Raw genomic sequence first — 21,783 nt, 5'->3', positions numbered from 1 at the left:
TAGAATGTTGACAGTATTATAAGGTCAAATATGTCAGTGGTTCACAGGCTGATTATGGCTGATGTAGTGTTGTGTTTTCCACAAAATAATACCTAATAAGAAACTAATTATCTTTGAAAATTAGAGATTGGAAATGCCAGCCCTAATTTCCTTGCATTACTTGCCATTACAGAGTAGCCACTAACCAAGAGAATAGTGGCCATCACCATGGTAAGCACCTTCTTATTTTCTGTTTAAGCCTTAATTTCAGGAAAACACAGTAGATTGTGGGTCACTGTCTGGCTAAATATCTCATGTGAAAATACTAGGGATTTTCATAAATTACAAATAATATTTTATATTATTATTTCTCATTTTACATTAATACAACTCAAAGCCCACATCATGTTTATAATCATTCTTCTAAAAACTTTATGATATATTGCTTTGGTATATTTTAGTAGATCCTGTAAACTCTGTATGAATTGAAAGTACAGAACCAGAAAAATCAGTGCCTCTTAAGCTTTGTTCATATACTGCAAAGAATCCTACAATCTACTTGCACTACTTAGGGATAAGGTTAAATTCTACAAGTTACATAACTATATATTTATGGAAGATTTCCATTCTCAATATGAAAACAAGTATATATTTTTCACTTTGTCTAAGTCCACTCTAGCTGGTCTTAAATCAGGAAGAGATAAAGCCTGGTAAGCAACGCTTAACAAAAACGTCAAAATGTGAAACTGTGGTACTTTCAGAAATTGGTAGCGTGGTAAGCAACAATTCAGCCTTTCTGAGATTCATAATACAAGTTTTGGTAGATGACAACTTGGGGAAAATAAAGAAAGGAGTGCATGCCTAGGAACTGGGAAGAATTTGGTAAGAAAATTAAACCTACAGAGAAACTACAGGGACAGAATACATGGGAAAACAAAGGGACAGGCTGGACTTTTTTCTTTGCTCTTGGCTCAGAATTGATGGAAAATGGAGAATGAATCTGCAGAGACAAAGTGAAATCCAGGGAATCCAGGAGGCCTTACAGAGAAGCAGGGCCATGCAATACACCAGTAGGTGTTATTCAGAGACAGCACAGGATTTTTCTCTAACAGAAACCTTAGGTTACTGGGTTTTGTGGTACTGGAATCTCCTTCTGGAGGTGGATTCTAGCTTCCTTCTGTGTCAAGCAACGAATTTTCAAGAAAAACACAAATTACAGAAAAGTTTCTCTAGCAGAACAACAACAACAACAACAACAACCAGGCTCTACTGAGTTAGTTTGTCTCAAGTAAAAGTATGAAAATAAGTAGAACCTATATCGTGAGGGCAGGTTATTGTGCAAGCATGAACACAGCAGCAAAATGTCAATGTGGAGAGTCCTTTTTGAATCATCCATATTTCAGGCAGACATCAAGTCTAGGTCTTCTTATGAAACACGTGATTGTGGTAATTCCATATGCAGGCTTTGGGAAATTTTCTGCACACGTGGCCTGGGATTTTGCAATTGATAGATACTTCCCCATCCAGCTTTGCTATGTCCTAATGTCTTATTTTCTTTACTCTTGAGAGACATGTATCTGCATAACTCATTATGAGGTGCTGAGAGTGGGGATCTCTGCCTTCTAACTTATCTTCTAGATGAAAGAGGCTGTAGATGCCAACTACTAGATTATGTGCTATCTATCTACTTCGAGGTGTTGTAACTCACTGGTTTGGTGGAAGAGAAAAACTGTTAGAGGACAATGAGAAAAGAATTAGTGAAATTTACTATTATGACAGAGATGTAGAACTCAAATATGAGGGGTAAATCATATTACTGTGGTTCTCGTTTAGGACAAAATAAAGCAAAGAGAGAGGTTAGATAAATTACTCAGAGCCTGCGAACCAGAGCCTCAACAAGATTACCAACATGAAGGATCTAAGAACAAGAATCACAATAGACATGCCCATGTAAGTTGTGGTGAATTAGACTGATTAGTTATCCTACATATCCTGAAGCACAACTGAAGTTCTGACTTCTAAAGAAGACTCTCAAGTCTTCCAGAGGTTGTAATAAATAGCTTTCTTATTAGTCTTATGATAATTCTAGTAATTGCTCTCCATCTGGGATTTTTATAAGTTGTCAATAAGTCTTTGGAGGTAGGAACACATTTTTTTTTTAGGAAGTGGGGATAATGCTAGGGATTTGAGTACTGCAGGACTATGCCATCTTATTGGCATTGATGACCCTTTTATGTAAGCTTCTCTTAAACAAACTTTTCAAATTGGCACAATCAGTAAACTATCACAGAGGTTCTTTGGCTGTTCCTTACTGATTTGTATCTGCAATGAGTAATAAAAATATGACAGAGAAGGGAAAAATTGTCCAAAAGCAGTTACCAGTTTTCTTGGCTGGCTTGGCAAGTATGGTTCTGTGATTTGGTGTGCTAAAGACTCCTTCCGGGGGTGGTTTCTAAGTTGTTTCTTTCCTGACCAAAAAATTGGTAAAGACAATCACAAATGGTAGCAATGTTTCAATGCAGTTGAGAAAAGAAGCAAACTCTTCATAGTATGTTTGAGTCACATAAAAATATGAGAATAGGAGCACTCTACAGTGTGATAGTGGGCCACCATTCAGGAGCAAACACAGTGGCAAACTTTCAATGTGGAATGTTGTTTTTGTATCACCCACTCCTCAGGTTGACATCAGATATAGGCATCATATCGAAAATCTTCTCAAATTCTTTGGGAAAGTCTGCATGGAAAGCTTTGGAAACTATTGTGTGCATGTGTCCTGCTATTTGTAATTAACAGGTTTCTCCTACTTCCTCAGCCAGCTTTGTCACACCTTAATCTTCTTATACATTTTGACATACAACAACTGGTAATGACTCTATATAAGTGACTTGCCATATCCTTGACATTTGTGATTGGGGATCACAGTGTTATGTTCCCAACAGTTACTGGGTAAGAGACAGCCCCAGGAGATATTTGTGTTTGGGTAACCATGTTCAGGCTGGAAAGAGACCTCCAGAGGGAATTAACATAAAAATCACAGGCCCTATTCCAAAGCTCTCAGCTGGATTGCTCTAGATTTGAAAGTCTGTGAATTGGAGGTTTCACTGTAATGTACAGCCTGTTGTTGACTGCATACCACACAGATGCAGGATCTTGATTAATCAATGGACTACAGATGTAACTAAGGAAAAATGAGACAGATCATCAAATTATAATTTCAGTTTGAGACACCAGAACCTGTGGGACACATTGAAAGCAGTCTTAAAAGGGAAATTTATAGCAGTAAATTTCCACATCAGAAAGACTGAGTGAGTGCAAATAACTTGATTATGCTTCTCAAAGTTGTACAAAAAAATCCACATTCAAGGATAGTACAAAGGATGAAATTGTAAAGATCAGAGCATAAATTACTAAATTTGGGATTAAAAATCAATTCAAAGAATCAGTGAAAGTCAAAGAGTTGGAAATTTGATAAATAAAAAAGGTAAACACTTAGCCTCTCTTACCAATGTCAGGTAAAGAAAGCCAAAAATATACACAAGTAGTAATCAAAAAGTGAAATTAAATCAGAGTTTGTACAATTCAGAAGATCATTGAAAACTTATACTCTAATAAAATTTTAAATTCAGAATAGGTAGATTCATAGATCATATGAACAATCAAAGCTGAATCACAAGATATAAGGATCCTGAATAATCAGTATCACTAAATAAAGCTTAAGATTCAATAAAAGAATCTATCAACTAAGAAAATTCCAGGTTCTAACAAATTCATTGCTGAGTCATTCAAGAAGTTTAGAGAAGTTATAATTCCAGTATTTTTCAAACCCTTTAATGCAATTGAAAGGGAAACAGTACTCCCAAAGTCATGCCTGGAAACAAGCATTGCCTTGAAGCATTATCATGTCCAAAATCAGAACAAGGGGGCTGGAGATTTAGCTTAGTAGCATAAGCACCTGCCTTGCAAGCAGGCGGTTGTGAGTTTGATCCCTGGTGCCAATACAAATGAAGTAAAAAAAAGAAAAAATCAGAACAAAGTATCAACCAAAAAGAGAAGCACACACCACTCAATCTTTGTAATGAACAGGGATACAAAATTCTTCAGTAAGATATTGATAAACAGTATGCAGCAAATCATCAAAATGATCATGCACCATGACCAAGTAATATTCTTTCCAGGGATGATCAACATAAACAAATCAATAAATGTAACACACCACATAAATAGAAGCAAGGACAAAAATAACATGATCATCTCAATAGAGGCTTAAAAAATGTTTAAGAGTCCAATAACTATTCATGACCAAAACCTTGAATAAAATAGGTGTCTATAAAATAGGTGTATATAGAGCTGCTTTTTAAAAATAATTGTTGACCAGCATGGCGGGTCCTGAGCAGGCTTGCAATGGCCTCCCTGCTCTTGGGCATGCTTGGCAGACTCTGGAGTTCTAAGCAAGTGGGTGCCATCACTTCCAGAGGCTGGGCTGGAGCTGTCCTGCCCCACCCCCAGTGACCCTCTCTCAATCCAGGGAACTGGGCAGCCAGAGTCCCAGAGACTGAGGGCATCGAAGAGGATTTCCGACAGACCCTGGAGAACCCTTGTAATAACACTTGCAACACTTGAAACACAGAAATATAGGAAAATGACAAAACAAATGACCAAAATACAATCTCAAACCTCCGGCGCATCCCAAGAAACCTTAAGAGCTATGTATATAGAAAATATATGCCATTCACCTAAAATATCAGACATAATAGCAACTGAAATAAAGCAACTCTGGGAAGCTTTAAAGAATTCAAACTAGAAATAATCTCTCAGGTAAAAGAAGAAATGGTAAAAGAAATGAAAGAGATGCTGAACATATTTAAAGAAGACACAGATAAAAAAATTGGAGAAACTAAACAAAAAGATAGAATCCTTGGATGAGCAGTATAAGAAATAAAGAGAATGCATAAAGCAGAGATAAACAGATATACAGCAAATCAAACATTCCATTGAAAGCTATAAAAACCACCTCAATGAAAGTCAAGAGAGAATTTCAGACCTTGAGGACAAATTGCAGCCAGTTAACAGGAAAGGAAAGATCTTTTAAAAATAACAAGGAATCAGGAGATAACAATTCAACAACTGCAAGATGATGCAAAGAAAAACAACATACCATTGATAGGGATAAGTGAAAAAGAAGGGGACAACATAACAGATGTCAAGAGGATATTTAGAGAAGTAATAGCTGAAAATTTCCCAAACATGAGATTGGAAGCCGACATCAGGATCAGTAAAGCATGTACAACCCCAAATAGTCATAACCAAAATAAAAATACACCCAGACATATAATAATCACCATCCCAGAAATCTAGCATAAGAATGGAATAATAAAAGCTGTCAGAGAGAAAAGACAGATCACTTATAAAGGAAAACCTATCATAATCACATCAGACTTCTCAGAATAAACAATAAAGTCAAGAAGAGCATGGAGTGAAGTATTTCAGATCCTAAAGTAAAATGATTTCCAACATAGACTAATGTACTCTGAAAAACTGTCCTTCAAAATAGATGGAGAAATAAGATATTTCCATGACAAAGAGAGCTGAAGAAGTTCATAATCACCAAGCCAATCCTGCAAAGAAGATTGAAAGACAGTTAAATACACTTAGGAAAATCCACTAAACAAAGCAGATAATTAAACAGAATAGAAAGATAAAGATGCAGCAGCAGAAAGATAACATGTCAACAATAAACCAACATATGACAGTTATAATCATTAATGTAAATGGTCTTGATGCACAAATTAAAAGAAACAAATTGCCAGAATGCATCAATAAACATCATCCAACCATATACTATCTCCAAGAAACCCATCTAACCCAAAAGATATGTGAAGACTGAGAGCCAAAGGATGGAAAACAATACTTCATGAAAAATGAACCCCCCAAAAAGTGGGAGTAGCTATTCTGTGTGCAGATAATGTGAACTTTAAACCAATAATGATCAGAAGAGATAAAAAGGTCACTACATACTGGTTAGGGGAAAATTTTTAGAGGAAGAGATAAGTATCTTAAATATATAATCACAAAATTCCAGAGCACCCAGTTATATAAAACAAGTATTAACAGAAATGAAAAACCAAATTGTAAGTAATACAGTTATAACAGGAGACCTTAACACACCATTGACACCAAAAGACAGGTCAACCAGACAGAAAATCAGCAAAGAAATAACAGAACTGAATCATACCTGTGAACAAACATACTTGATAGATACATACAGGCTGTTCCATACAACAACATCAGAATACACATTCTTATCAGCAGTACATGGATCATAAAATAGACCATATTTTAGCTCACAGAACATGTTTAAATATTATAGTTATTGTATTATAGCACTATGAAATTAGAGATTAAGAGACACTGCAAAAATACCACAAACACATGGAAACTGAAAAACACACTCTTGAGTAATCAGTGGATCACAGGGGAAATTAAAGAAGAAATTAAACAATACTTACAAGAAAATGAAAATGCAAATACAATGTAACCACAATATGTGGGATGCAATGAAAACCGTCCTCAGAGGAAAATTGATTGCATTGAGTTCCCACATGAGGAAAACAGAACGAATACAAATAACTAACCTGATGTTACACCTCAAACATCTTGAAAAAGAAGGGCAAGTCAAGCCCAAAGCCAAAAGAAGAGAGGGAATTATAAAAATCAGTGCAGAAATCAATGCAGTAGAGAAAAAGAGAATAATACAAAGAATCAATGAATCAAAGAATTGGTTCTTTGAAAGAATAAATAAAATTGATAAGCCCCTAACCAACCTTATTTTAAAAAGGGAAGAAAAAGCTCAAATTCATGCAATAAGAAATGAAAAAGGTAAAATCACTACAGACTCTATAGAAATACAGAAGATCATCAACACCTATTTTGAAAAACTCCAGTCTCACAGATTTGATAACACAAAAGAAAAAGACAGATTCTAGAAACAAAAGAAGTATCAAAACTAAGTCAAGAAGATGTAAAACTGCTGAAAAACCAAATTTCTATTAATGAAATTGAAAATGTAATTAAATCCTTACCTACAAAGAAGAGCCAGGTCCAGATGGAATTCACTGCAGAATTCTTCAAGAAATTCAAAGAAGATGTTATACTGACAGTCATCAAATTCTTCAGGAAATTGAAAGTGAAGCATTCCTTCCTAAGTCATTCCTGGAATAAAGTATTACTGTAGTACCAAAACCTGAAAAAGACTCAACTAAAAAGGAGAACTATAGACTATTCCCCCTAATGGACACAGATGCAAAAATCCTCAAAAAAAAAAAAAAAATACTGGCAAATAGGATGCAGCAAATCATCAAGAAAATTATACACCCCAACCAAGTGGGATTCATCACAGGTATGGAGAGATGGTTCAACATACATAAGTCAATAAATATAATCAACCATATCAATACAGTCAAAAGTAAGAATCACGTGATCATTTCTATAGATGTAGAAAAAGCCTTTGAAAAGGTCTAACATTCATTTATGATAAGAACTTACCAAAAATTGGAATAGATGATCTTTACCTCAATATAATAAAGGCCATCTACGACAAACCAACAGGGAGTAACATACTAAATGACCAAAAATTGAAGGCCTTTACTTTAAAATCAGGCACCAGACAAGGATGTCCCTTTTCACTGCTCTTATTTAATATTGTACTGTAAATACAATACTGTAAATACAAATACTGTAAATACTGTAAATACTAGCCAGTGCAATTAGACGAGAGAGAGAAATAATAGAGCTAAAGATAGGAAAAAAGTTAAATTATTATTGTTTGCAGATGACATGATACTTTATATAGAAGACCACCTAAACTCTATTGAAAGACTCTTAGATATAATAAATAAGTTCAGTAATGTAGCTGGACACAAAATCAGTACTCAAAAATCAATAACATTCCTAAACACTAACAACAACAAAATCAAAGAGAGAGAAATAAGAGAAGCTATACCCTTCATATTAGCAACCAAAAAAAAAAAAAAAAAAAAAAAAAAAAGAGAAACATTTAGGAATTACTCTCACAAAAGAATTGAAAGACCTATACAGGGAAATTTATAATACACTGAAAAAAGAAATTGAAGACAATCTCAGAAAATGGAAAGACATCCCTTGCTGATGGATAGGAAGAATAAATATTGTGAAAATGGCCATTCTCCCAAAACTGTTATACAGATTCAATGCAATCCCAATAAAAATACCATCAACATATCTCATAGATCTTGAGAAATCACTCCTAAAATTCATCTGGAGTGAGAAGAGACCTAGAATAACAAAGACAGTTCTACACAACAAAGGCAAGACAGGAGGCATCACAATCCTGGACTTGAAGTTATACAACAAAGCAACTGTAGTAAAATCAACATGGTACTGGAATCAAAGCAGAGCCGAAGATAAATGGAATAGATTAGAAGATACAACCACAACTACAAACACACTCAACTACCTTATCTTTGATAAAGGGGCCAAACATGTTCATTGGAAGAAGGACAGTCTCTTTAATAAATGATGTTTGAAAATGGCTCCTCATATCCAAAAACTATAACTTGACCCACGCCTATAACCATATCCTAAATAAAAATCTAAATGGATCAAAGATCTGAATATTAAAAACAGAAACACTAAAACTACTGGAAGACAAATTGGGTAAAAACCTTGAAGACATAGGGGTAGGTAGAGAATTCATGAATAGGACTCAAACTGCACTGGACATACTTCCCAGAGTCAATAACTGGGATCACCTCTTATGAAAAAGTTTCTGCACGTCAAAAGAAATCTCCAGTACAGTGAAAAGAAAACTCACAAACAGGGAAAAAATCTTAGTGAACTGCCCCTCAGACAAAAGAGTTCTGTCTAAAACATATAAAGAATTTTTTTTAAAAATCAGACCCCCCAATATTCAAAGATCCAATCCAAAAAGTGGGCATCTTAGATGAATACACACTTCTCAGATGAAGAAATACAAATGGCAAATAAATACATGAAAAATGTTCATATTTATTACTCATTACAGAAATGCAAATTAAAACCATGCTGAAATTCCTTCTCAATCCTGAAAGAATGGCAAGGATCAAGAAAAACACCAACAACAAATGCTGGAAAGGCTCTGGGGAAAAAGGAACTCTCCTGCACTGTTTTTGGGAGTGTAGACTGGTGCAACCATTGTGAAGGTCATTCTGGAGATTTCTCAAGATCTGGGATTGGAAATCCTATTTGTGTCAGCTATTCCACTTCTAGGCATATTCCCAGAAGAACTGAAAGCATCATACCACAGGGATATATGTGCACCTATGTTTATAGCAGCACAATTTGTAATCGCCAGATCTTGGAAACAACCCAAGTGCCCATCAACTGAGGAATGGATAAAAAAGTTGTGGTATTTCTATACAATGGAGTATTATTCAGCTATAAAGAAGGATCGCATTGAGATATTTATCAATAAATGGGCGCAGCTTGAGACCATACTCATAAGTGAAATAAATCAATCTCGCATGTATGAATACCGAATAGTTTCCCTAATGTAAGTAATGATTCAAATATATAAAAATATGTGATAATCATGATTCCCCATTATGTGGCCTTGAAGCCTTATAAAATTTTCAATTATTAATTAGAAAGGCTTTATTCTGGGCTTCTTGATATGGAAATATTGAAGCTATAGTATATGAAGTTTTATCCAAATATTTTAAGGAAAAAGACAGACACTATGGTAACTACTATTCTTTAAAAAATTATTTAGCTATTTCTTATGTTTATTTTAATTAAGGGAAAAATTAAAAAAAATTAGGATATATAATAGTAACTCTTTTCGATCTCCTATTAACTTGTTTTGAAGTCCTGTAATACTCCCACGATCTTGTTTTGACTGATTAGACTCTGTTCCATTCTGTGCGATAGTAGCAAGTCTGAGGGTATAGGCAACTAATTTGAAGGCAATAAGATTCACAAAGATGCCCATTCTGGTTTGACTATTGTCTCCTTTGGAAGTCCTGTAATGTTCACAATGCCTAAGTTTTATTGGTCTTGTTCTCTACTGTTTTGTCCAACTTTATAATATCTAATGAGATAGACAATTCCATTTAAGGAAACAAGAGACAACGTTGATAACCATTGTTAATAACCTTGTACTCTGTTCTACATCATGTGCTATGTCTATCCTTGGTTTTGACTTACAGCTTTGTTTTGCCATATTTGACTTTATTCTCTCCGTACTATGTCCATCCTTTATTTTGACTAACTGCTTTGTTTTGTCACATTTGGTTTTATTCTCTTTCAAAAAAAATGTAATAAGAACTGTGGGAATAATAAAACCCATAATGTGTAATTGTTATTGTAAAAAAGAGAGGAAAAGAAAGTGCTCTAAAGGGTACAACTATAAGTGTATTTAAGTGTGTAAGATAGATGACCATATTACTAAGTTTTTGTTGGATCATTGAACACAACTGTTTTCAGTCTCACTGTTTGACGATCCACTTTGTATGCTTAAATTTTGTAACTTGAACAACTGTTTCTTAGATGACAATATGTAGGCTATTAACTAGTTATTTCTTACTATTTATTTTTTTTTGAAATTCTGTATTACTTGTACCCTTTTACTGTTTTGTTTTATCTTTCTTTAAATAAGATTTAAAAAATAAAAATAATTATCAACACTGTATTAAATGAAGAAAATCTGAAAGCTTTCTCTGTAAAATCAAGAGTAATGTAAGAATGTCTGGATAATCATTCCTGATCAATGTTTTGAGATATTAGCTAAAGCCATTAGAAAAAAGAAAGATTTGAAAAGGATGTGGATAACAAAGGAAGAAATTGAACTGTCATCATTTGCAGATGACATAATCTTCCACATAGAAAACCTGAGCACTTCACAAATAAAACACCTAGAATTAATAACAAAAGTCAAATCAGTCTTGTACCAGGATGAAAAGTCAACACAAAGATATGTAGAGCTTCTCTACACCAATAACAAACTTATCAAGAGAAAAATTAGGGAAACAGTACTTTTCGTGATAACACAAAATAGTGAAATTCTTAGAATCTTTCCAACCTAGAAAGTAAAAAAGCTCTACAATAAATACTTGTAGTTCCTAAGAAAAAGAAATCAATCTGAATGTGAGAAAATGGAAAATGTCCCTGTTCTAGATATGTAGGACAAATATAGTCAAAATGGCCATGTTTCTAAAACTGTTATGTAGATTTGAAGCAATTCCAATCCAAATATCAATAGTATTCATCACACAACTAGAGGAAGCAACCCCAAAATTCATCCAGAACCTGAAGAATCCTTGGGTAGCAAAATAAATTGTGGGCAACCAATGCAAGGCAGAGGGTATCTCAATCCCAAGATTCAAGTTTTACTATAAATCTAATGTGATTATAATAATAAGCATTGACAAAAAGACTTGTGCATCAGTGGATCCGAATAGAGGGTCCAGAACTTCAGGCACACTTAGTTCCTCTGAGAAAAGGACTCATCTCGTTGCTGTAAGAAAGATGACCTCCTTAATAAATGATGCTGGGAAAAGAACTAGATTTCTACATGCTAAATGTTGAAACTAGAAACTTGCTAAAGGTTGAAACTATCACTGTACACTGAGTTAAAATAAAATTGGATCAAATATGTAAGTATTAAAACAAAAACACTTACTGGGCTGGAAAACAAAATAGGCAAAACTCTCGAAGACCTCCTCATAGGCAAAGACTTTCTGAACAGAGTCCTGATTGCTCAAGAAACAATCCTAAGAATCAAGAAACGGAATCACACCAAATTAAAAAAAATCAAAAGATATCAAAAGAAACCACCAATAGAATGGAAAGATAACTTGCATATTGGGAAAAAATTGCCATCTACTGTTTAGACCATGGATTGATATCTAGAATATGTGAAAAAAAAATTAAAAATTAAACATTTCAAATGTAATATCCCAGTCAAAAATTGTTCCTCTAAAACACATAGATACTTCACAGATAAACAGCTTCAAATGACCAATACGTACAAAAAATATTTCATAATAATTCAATAAATGCAAATTAAAGCAACTCTGAGTTTCCACCTCACTTTACAAACAGTGGTCACCACTAAGAAACCAAACAATAACAAATGCTGAAGAGGGGAAACAAAAACACTTCTTTATTGTTGGTGTGGAAATAAACTTGTACAGCTCTTTGGAAATCAGTCTGGAGATTTCCTTAAAATTTTAAAAATTAAAAGAAAAGAAATTCCACTTGATCCACCTATTTCCTTTTTAGGTATATAGCAGAAAGAATTAAAGACATCATGTAATAACAATACATGCACACTGATGTTTATAGCAGCACAATTCTTACTAGCTAAAGCATGGAAGTAGGCTGTGTGCCCATCAACAAATGAATGGTAATGAAAATGTGGCATTTATACCCAATGGTGTACTACTCAGTCATAAAGAAAGATACACTTAAGTCATTTATAGGAAAATGAGCACATTTTGAGACCATAGTATTAACTAAACTAAAGCAGGCACGCAATCTTAAATGGCACATGGTTTATTTTATACAAGAGACACAAAATATAAATAAAGTGTGAAATAAAAAAGAGACACTAAGAAAAAAGAGGGAAAATAATAAGGCTTTGTGATTCAGCAAGCCCAATATATTTTAAAGTGTACCTTGCTTTAGTACTATTATCTTATATATTTTATAAGTGTTTAGCTTGATAGTCTGGTAGTTAATCCATGTTTATGATAATCTTTTGAAAACTACTTATAAAATAAATAAACAAACCTGATATTTGCAAAAAAAATTAAACAAAGGCAAGGTAGTGGTAAACGCGGAAACAAGAGTTGAACTGTGGTCTGTGCATGTATGACAATTTTTTGTAATGAATATAATTATCATATTTTAAACATATTAACAAAAAGTTAAAATTAAATCAATGTGGTTTTGATGTGGAAGAGAAAATTTTATAAAAAGTGTGTGTGCATAGATATAAGAAAAATTGGACCCTGTTTTGTGTTACTCTTACAATTCTGAAAGTTTGTGTTAAACTGCTATAGACTGATAAAAAAACCAAACATGTTGTTGCTCATTACAGTAGCTAATTTTGGGCAAAACTGTTACACTGAAGCCCTGGCCAACTGTACCTGCCAGGAGGCAGCTAGCTGTCAGTGTATCTGTGTATCTGTCAGTATTTGCTCAAGGAAAAGAGATCAGCATAGTGTTTTCTTATACTGCACTCCTGGTCTCAGAAGCTTCCAGAGCCACCTTAGTGGTTTTTATTTATTTATTTATTTTCAGAAAGAAAAATTCTGCCATCCTGGCAAAAGTGACTCTGCTCCTAAAGTCCACTTGGCTCTACAAGCCTCCAGTTCATTCCCTGGGACATGGCTACTGCATGAAGCTCACAATATGCTCTTTGCATAAAAATTCATAGTACAAAGTAAAACTACAATTTTTATTTAATGAAGAAAAATCAAGAAAGACTTATCCTCTAAAGTCAGACACCATCTTCGAGACATATTGGAAACATAATAGTCAGGTAAATTTTGTTATCAGACTCACTGATACTAAACTAAACTCATTATATGTTTCCATTTTTTATGTTTGCCACAAGACCATTTCTATCTTCACATGCCGAAATCAGAAACTAGAGGGATGGTGGTTCACTGATTTTGAGGATATGTGCTGTGGTTCTCATTAGAAAGAGGCAGACATTGCTGAGCTACAATCAGTAAGTTTTTCAGGACTGTGGTAATGCATAACCACAAAAATCTACTTGCATCACTCTTGCACACCTGGTACCTAGAATAAATTACAGCACATTATGGCCGTAGCTCACTATGGTGAAAAGCCAAATTGGGGATGCTAACCCTGATGGCCACTTCCTCCTTCTTCCCTGATTACAACTTCCTCCTTCCTTTCCTAGTTCTCACTAAGAAAATTCCCATCAACTCCTCCTGCATCATCCATGTCTGCCGCAAGCATCACATCTGGTCAAAGGTCACATATACCCTCCAACCCCATATCCACGCAAAGGAGAAAGCCAAACCTTTGCTGGTTGTAGGGGTTGGGGGTTTAGCTCAGCAACATAAGCGCCTGCCTTGAAAGCAGGCAGTCGTGAGTTCGATCCCTGGTACCGATAAAAATGAAAAAGACAAAAAAAAAAAAAAAAAACAAAAAAAAAAAACAAACCTTTGCTGGTTGTGGGCTCCTTTCCACATCCTTTAAATAAAAAGGCCACTTTTACTTTTTATTGTATTTTTCTCCTTTATTGCACCAGAAAATTCTAACAGGTATAACTTTTCAGATTAGACAGATTAATACCCAGTAGAGAGGAGTGATAGTTCTCCAAGGCTGATAAACCAGTATTAACATCAAATGTTCAGTATCTCAGCAGAATTTTTACAGGGAGATATTCATTGTGGTAGAAATGCAGAGAAACCACAGTGAAAAGGAATCCTTTAGCCAAAGTGAAAAGTCCTGGCTCTTTGGAGAATGCTCCTAACCAAGAAAATGTGCCAATGTGACTAGTCTGCAAAACCTTCCCAAAACACTGCAATTACTCTGCACAAGACATTTGTTCTTCTGTCTCCGTCGGTTTTAACGTGTTGTATCTTGTTGGATTTTATTATATGTGATAATATAAACAAAAACCTTTGTAGACAGGGAGATTATACAGAAACCATTGTTCATTTTCTGTTAGTTGATTCTAAATACCCTGTAATACTGTCATTCTCTCAAATGATTTTACATTGTCTTGATATGTTTGATGCTACAGTATAGGAAGTTATACCCAAAGATTTTAAGGGAAGAGACACTATGGTAACTACTATTATGTTGAGATTATCTGGTGGTGAAACACTATTTTGCTTAAATGGTTGTTTTGACCTGCACTGTTTTGTTGTTATGCCCTCTTTTTTATCTCAATCTCCTTTTTATTATCTATGTTTTCATTTTTATCCTTTTAATTAAGGGAAAATAAATAAAAAATAGCAGGATATATTATAGTAACCCACTTTGATTTCCTATTAACTTGATTTGAAACTCTGTATTGCTCTCACCATCTTGTTTTGACTGATTTTCCTCTATTCTGTTATGCTTGATAGTACCAAGTTTGAAAGTATAGGCAACAACTATGAAGACAATAAGATTCATTCTGACGCCCATGCTGGTTGACTATTATCTTCTTTGGAAGTCCTCTAATGTCTGCAATGTTTTGGTTTTATTGGTCTTATTCTTTACTGTTTTGTTCAATTTTATTATAACTCTTGATGTAGGCAATTCTTTTTAAGATAACAAGAGGCATCATGGTAACCATTGTTGGTCACCTTGTATTTTGTTTTTACATTATGTATTATGTCCATCCTCTTGATTTGACTGACTCTGTCCTGGTATGTCACATTTGGTTTTACTTTCTTCAAAAAAAAAAAAAAAAAAAAAAGTAGTAAGAACTGTGGGAGCAGTGAAACCCAAGATTGTCATTGTACGGAAGAAGGGAGAAGGGAAGGGAGAGTTCTCTGGGGGATATAACTGCATGTTATGTTTGAGTGTGTAGGATGGATAATCGTATTGCTGAGTTTGTTGGATCATTAAACAAAACTGTTTGCAGTCTCACTGAAGGTCCCCTCTGTATGCTTTAATTTTGTAACTTCAACAACTTCTTCTAAGATGACAATATGTAATTAACTAGTGATTTACTACTGTTTATTTTTTCTGAAATTATGTATAACTTATACCCTTTTTCTGTTCTTTTTCTTTTTTCTCCTTAAATAAAACCAAAATTATTTTACTAAATAAAGAAATTTAATCATGCAGTGAAACATCCTGTAAGCGGTATGAAAGAGCCATCAGTCAAAATCCACATCTTGTGGTTTGAAAGAAAACACATGATAAAGAGAAAACTCAAATGAAGAGTGAAATCCAACTTACTTTCCTCCTGCCACCATCTAGAGTGTGGGAGAAATCATGGTGGAAAGTAGACGTCTCCTTTTCAGGAGCTGTGTGTACACAGGCAAGTTCATGATGGAGAAAACCCTACAGAATGTGAAGGATGTGTTCTTCAAATCTTATTTGACACTGAAAATCTAACAATATACTAGTGCCTATGGAAAGTAAGATGCTTAGGGAAACCTCTTTTTCTTTAAGTCTTATTAAACATAGATTTACTGCTGAGAAACAGTTATGTTTCTATGAATGTGGCAAAGACTATACTACTGCCTCAAAATACCATTCATATGCTAGCAACATGTGTAACTCATGCGAAATAGCTTTGTTCATTCTTTAAGTATTATAGGACACAGAAGATTACACACTGGTAAATAAAACCTTAGGTCTGTCAGAAAGGTGGAAAAAACCTACGCTAATGTCTCTTTATTTCAAGAACTCACACTGCAGAATTCCATGCAATGAATCTAAGAATTCAGTAAATATTCTTGCTAGACAAATGCATGCAACTCGAAATTTACTGTTAAATTAAGTGAATTAGACATATGAGCTAAAATATAAAATGGATTTTCAAGGGAGAGAGTGAAATAGATAAGTAGAATGTGAAAAGAAGTTGAAATACTTGTCCCAAAATATGTTTCACTGTTTCAAAAATACTGCTAATCAGTTTCATTTCTATGACTTGTTTTTCTTGCTCACTGAAGATTAAGTTGTATGTTCTTTTGTAAGAGTCTCTTTTGTCTAGGACTTTACTCTGAGTAACATTTTTACTATATATATTTTAAATCATGATATGCAGTGTAACAAGTATCTTTATTTGCTAATGATTTTATTGTGGAATTTTGGGGTTTTTTCAAAGAATTAAGAAGAGTGTGCTTTTTGTATTTTCTTCATGCATGTGTGTTTTTATTACATTATGTTTTAAAAATCACACACAGCCAGGCATGGTGCCACATGCCTGTAATCGCAGCACTCAGGAGGCTGAGGAAGGAGATCACTGATTTCAAGGCCAGCCTGAGCAAAATAGTGAGACTGTGTCTCAAACAAACAAAACAAAGTGAAACAAAACAAAATAAGGAAAAATCCTCACACTTACCGGATTGAGTATAAGCAATATAAGAAATGGTCCTTATTTCTTCTTCAACCTATAAGAAATCAAAATGTAGATAGATTTTTTTGAATGTGAGAGATGTGGGAAAACCTATAGAGATGTTCTTCACACTTCTATCGACAGAAAAACAGATAGAGGCTACATAAGTGTAAAATATGTACAAGAATGCTATCATTTATTCAGTCTTCCAAGGACAGAGAGCACATGCTGATGGATAAATCCTTGATTAGAATCACCTGACTATGGAAAGGTCTTTATTTAATTCACATATATTTGACATTTAAGAACTCACAATAGGAAGAAGCAATAAATAAATAGAAATTCTTAGTGACTTATCATATGGAAAAAAATTCATTCTTCAAGGAAGCTTGTGCTTGGAAAGAATTTGTGCAAGACGCCCCTTACATTTATTGGAGGTAACCTCTATAGCTGAAGAACTGCAATAAAAAAAAAAATCCAAATAAATATAAGTCATGTAGGAAAGTGTGTATGACCTAGGAAACAAACTGAATGTCAGGAATGTAGGAAAAACTTTATTCAGTGTTCGCACCTTGCTCTGATAATTAAATTGCAGAAAAATAGTGGAAGGGAAAGGGATGGGGGAGTCAGAGCTTCCTCTGTGTTCCTCAGGCTTGTGAATTCTTTCAAATGCAAACTCTTTGAATCTAAGCAAGTGATGAAACTTTTTACTAACTCTTAGTCTTTACATTTAACTATGACCTCATGGGATGTCAAAGAAGTGTGAGATTTTTGGGGTTTTTTGCTTTCCAAAGAGGAAAAGAACAGACTTATAAGAAAGTCCATGAGTAGAAAGAGATAATGGAAAACTTTTTATTTTTTTCTCATTAAGAAACATGCTCCACACTAGAGAGCATTGTGGGGAAGAGAAAAAAGAATGTATTAATTAACTGTGCATGCAAAAGCTCACACTACAGAAATACCATGTGAATATAAAAACTAATGGATATAAATTATACAACATTTTATACCAAAAAATAGTGAATTAAGTAGTGCTTTGGAGTACCAATTGACAATTGTGTACAAGAAAAAAAAATAAAAACTTATTTACTGAAGTGAAAATAAATAAATAGGTTATTTCTACCACCATTCCAGAGCTGTTAATTTCTATATAGATGAAGTACTTGCAAATCAGCATGCTCAAGAAATACCCAGGTATTATTTGTGATTGAGAAACCTTGCACATCTGTGCAGAGAAAGACCTTTGACCAGAAGCTACTTTAAAATGCCTCTATTAATACAATAACAAGCACAAACATCCTTTTCAACCTAATAAGTTAAAATACATTTCAATAAACATATAAAATTAAATTTAAATATGATATAATTTCAGTTATACTTTCAGAAAATGCTCATGCATTTTCTTAAGCATCTACTTAAACCATTTGTACATACAAAAGTTAAAAGCTAATTTTTGTGTTTGTATAAATTCAGCTATAATGATTCTTATTGTCTCATGGGCCTGGCTGAGTCTGATTTCATCTGTCAGCGGATACCTAAAAACACCATTTGAGTCTTCAACTTCAAATAGTGTTTTTGATACTCCAGACCACACCAAGAAAATCTATCTGTACCTCAAAACAATAGTTTATGGGGTTTGAAGCAGACTGAAGTAAGTTAATAGAAGGTTTGAACAGGATAAATCTTACCTTGTGGCTCAACTTATCTTGTAATGTTTTTTGTGAAATATCTGGAAAACTTTATAAAATCCTAAAAGGAGGAATACTTTACTCAAAGTATGTAGATGTTATCGCAATTACGGTCAAGTTTGGAGCAAATCTATAACATAAAGCTGAGGAGTCCAATGTTAACAGGGGCAAATTGGATTAGTGTCAGACTATGCAACTTCTGCTACTTCTAGATTTATGATATGAAAATATTGCAATATCTTTTCTGCTTAAAATGATGCAAATAATTTGGCCTGCAGCTTAATACAAACATGGATTGATTGGTAGCATTACGATGATGAGTAAGTTAAAAATATTTAAATTGTCCTAGCTATGTAGCATTGATCACATAGATTTCAGTGCATCTTAATATTCTAGAATCTTGGAGTTGTCACTTAAATATCTTATTTGAAAATAATTCTAGAAAACTACTGAAAATGTGGAAATAAATTGAAAGATGTATATATGTAATAAATTTTACAGAGAACACGTAGGTAAATGGGATAAGAATTTGTTGATAAATATTTCTTACGTTTTCAAGTTTTGCTTTGTAGAAGTATGTGTTTCAAAATATCAACTCTTGACTAAAAATTTTAAAAAATGTTAATGAAAGGCTAAATGAAATGTGTTTTATATCCGACCTCATAAAAAAGAGTTTTCGTTTCTTTGAATTTCTTTTATTATTTTATTTTTGTTAATTTTATTTGAGGATAAAAAGAAAAAAATAGAAAAAGTGTACAAGTTATACAGAATTTCAGAAAAAATAAACAGTGGGAAATCACTAGTTAATAGATTACATATTGTCATCTTAGAAATAGTTGTTCAAGTTACAAAATTAAAGGATATAAAGTGGACTTTCACTTCTTTGAATTTCTTAGCTGTAGTTAATGAACATACTGCATTACTAATTGAGGAAAAGAACTTTTAGAGGAGAAAATTGATGTGTTCAGTTCATAAAGGTTGTTTCGGCATTTTTGACATTTATAATGGAATAAGGTCCCCAGAATGTAATCTAAATGTGATATATCAAATATAAGAGAAATAATCTCTGATTTTATGTTGGCATTTCTTGCCGTCCGTTTCCTTCTTTAGGTTTTATTTAAAGAGGGAAAATAAAGTTCATTCATTCTAGTTGATAATGAAATAACTGTTTGAAAAAGTCATTTTTTCTCATATTCATTGGAAATGAACTTATTTGAGGTTGACTACATTTCCATTTATTATGCCTATGGATGATCTGATATGAAAAGATTAGGAAATGCTTTAAGCATCATGCATTATAAATATGCACAAGAAAAGACATTGCCAGGAGGTGATTTAATTCACCTTGGTGGTGTCACATGACAACAAGACTCATACAATTTGACTTCATATTATATAAATCACAGATAAAATAACCAGGTAACAAGAAGAATAAAATTCTCTTTTAGCAAGAAAAACATGCCATGTAGTAATATTTTATAGATACAAACAGTCCTAAGGCAGAAAGCATGCTCCTTTCTTGACCAATGTCATAACTATTCATAAACATTAATCAAATGCTAAGCAATACTAAAATGATGCATGCTTCTTTTTGGGGTTGCTGAACTAGAAAATCATTTGGGCATTGGTTTGATGTCCTTTAATTCGATTCAGCTGAATATTTTCCTGAGTACAGTGACTATCACCTTAGAGCAATAAAACCATGTTAATGGAAAGCATTCTTTCTAGATGCAACCCAACAACTATAGCACATCTGATATCCCTAAAGGGTGCATTGTTAAGGTCTTGTTATATCTAAACACCTGTGTAAAATGATCTTCATTTGCAGTTACAAGGGGCTCATTTACATGTTAATGTGGGCAGTGCCATTTTGGATGCCACTGGGCCCTGTTTCCAGAAGTTCAAGGACACTCTTCAGGAGTCTCTTGATATATTATACATTAGCTTTGCAGGGAATAGAACAGAAAGTAAAATGAAGGTACCATGGTGGTTTACATCCTAAAAGGTAAATGTGAAACAATCTGTAGCTCATATTACTTTATCACAATCCCTTAATATCTGTGTGAAAGGAAACAGAGCATGAATATGAACACAGATTGACTTTAAAAATGTCATTAACTTCTTAAGTAATAAAAACAATCTGTTTACTTCACACCGCTGTTGTTTTGCCTTTTTCTAGTCAGGGCCCCAATATATCTTTAAAAACATAGCATAATGAGTAAACAACCGAAGTATTTATATGGAAGGCTGAGCCTAAAATTGTTTCTGTCTTGAACAGTCTATGGATATCACATTTGATATACTGATGAATGTTCTCTTTCGCAGAGTTTGTGAAGTTTATTGGAATAAAATACATAATTCACGTATTACTCGTTTCAAATGTTATTATAGCTATGCAATTCTTTTAAAAGTAAGAGAATTAAAGTATAGCTCAACGAATGTAAATAGATATTTGATTTTGTATTAAAATGTATAGGTAAAAAATATGCCTAGTCACTTCTCCATGATAACTACAAATAGCAGGAATAAAATTTGTCATACTGATATTTAACTTCTTAAATCTACTTATGACTTAAGCAACATGGACACCTTTCCTTAGGACTGTATTTTTTTCTTTCTTTCTTTCTATCCATTTTTTTTTTTTTTTTTTTTTTTTTTTTTTAGTTTTCTTTCTTTCCTTATTTCTTTTTTGCACTATTTTTTTTCTTTCCCCCCTGGAATCTCACACTTGCTAGGCAGGCACTGTGACACTGAGCTAAATCCCTGAACTTTGCACCAAGTTTTGATCTCAAGATTTTTTTATACTAAGCTATGTTCAGTTCCTTTTGTAATTTTTTGAGTTAAGGTCTAGATTGGCTGCTAAAGTCCAGTTTGGGTTTGGGTCCGGCCTCACCTTCTCAGTGTACCGGAGTCTTTAATAGAGAGATTCCATTACATCCTGCTAAGATCATTTTTCCTTTTATTTTCCTGAAACAGCATGCTTAGATAAAAACATTTCCTTCTCATATCAAATATTTATAAATAGGAAAACTCCCTCTTCACCACCATTGCATTATATATCTA

The sequence above is a fragment of the Cavia porcellus genome, unplaced genomic scaffold (assembly GCF_034190915.1).
Source record: "Cavia porcellus strain 051 isolate PalLab524CR breed Dunkin Hartley unplaced genomic scaffold, mCavPor4.1 scaffold_20, whole genome shotgun sequence".
NCBI lineage: Eukaryota > Metazoa > Chordata > Mammalia > Rodentia > Caviidae > Cavia > Cavia porcellus.
The sequence above is the reverse complement of the archived record's forward strand: the minus strand, read 5'-3'. Positions refer to the sequence as shown.